Source organism: Cebus imitator, unplaced genomic scaffold (genome assembly GCF_001604975.1).
Source record: "Cebus imitator isolate Cc_AM_T3 unplaced genomic scaffold, Cebus_imitator-1.0 Scaffold260, whole genome shotgun sequence".
Classification (NCBI taxonomy): domain Eukaryota; kingdom Metazoa; phylum Chordata; class Mammalia; order Primates; family Cebidae; genus Cebus; species Cebus imitator.
Window position 1 is genome coordinate 2273329 of NW_016107575.1, and position 1294 is coordinate 2274622.

At 42.0% G+C, this 1294-nt stretch overlaps 1 protein-coding gene across 1 annotated transcript in view; it reads left to right on the top strand.

Moving 5' to 3' along the window:
* Positions 1–1294, top strand: part of TMEM178B (transmembrane protein 178B) — a 418414-nt gene that overhangs the window by 12207 nt on the left and 404913 nt on the right. The window lies entirely within an intron of this gene.

Genomic DNA, 1294 nt, shown 5'->3' on the forward strand with positions numbered 1-1294 from the left:
GTAGAGATGAGGTTTCACCATGTTGGCCAGCAGGCTGGTCTCAAACTCCTGACCTCAGGTGATCCACCTGTCTCAGCCTCCTAAAAGTGCTGGGATTATAGGTGTGAGCCACCGTGCCTGGCCTATTTTTTTGTAAATTTGTATGCACAGAAATGGCATTTAAAGGACTTCTAGGGGTCACTGGGATTTATCTACAGGTGATGTTTTGTCTGAGCACAAGCTGCTGCGAACATTCACAGAAGTTTGACAGATCTGCCGCTTTTATGGGAGACTGCAGTATCTGAATTATTTCGATTGATTTTTTCTGGCGTCAAAGTATTTTGCCAAGAAAAGGCAATTTACTTTATATTAGGTCATCTTCATACATTTATATCATTTCCTGCTTTTTAAAATGCCCTGCTGTTCTATATTCTGAAGCTCACTCTGTTGGACACTTTATTTGCTCTGGAGTCCCTCTCATTCAGTTTTGCCCTCAATTTCTCTTCATCTTTATAATAGTGATTCTATTTAGGCAATGGAGCTTCATTTCCCCAAGGGCCTGGAGTATTTCACAGGCCTGGATGGTCTAGGGTTGTTTTTACCTGAAACAAGCTCCGCGCTCAGGTAGTGCTGCCTGCTCACCGGTATAACACCGGAGAGAGATGGGGCACTCTCTCATGAAGATGAAGACATGCGTGCCTGTGGCCTGGCCCTTCCGCTCATGAGCACGTGAAGCCCAAGAATGTCCATGGCACCACTGTTTGTGACAGTATCACAAAATAAATAAAAAACATAAGTGTTCATTAATAAGATAATGACGTATGATGTATTCATACAATAGAAATGATCACAGTGTATTTAAAATAAATATAAGTATTAATATATTAATATTAATTACTTAGGTATTATTAATTTTTTTTGAGACAGAGTCTCGCTCTCTTGCCCAGGCTGGAGTGCAGTGGTGTGATCTCAGCTCACTGCAACCTCCATCTCCCAGGTTCAAATGATTCTTGTGCCTCCTGAGTAGCTGGGACTACAGGCACCTGCCACCACTCTCGGCTAATTTTTGTATTTTTAGTAGGGATGGGGGTTTCACCATGTTGGCCAGACTAATCTCGAACTCTTGACCTCAAGTGATCCGCCTGCCTCGGGCCCTCCAAAGTGCTGGGATTACAGGCATGAGTCATCATGCCTGACCCAATTAATATTAATATTAAAACATGTATTTCAAATATACTGTGATCATTTCTTTTTTCTTTTTTTTTTTTTTTTGAGACGGAGTTTCGCTCTTGTTACCCAGGCTGGAATGCAATGG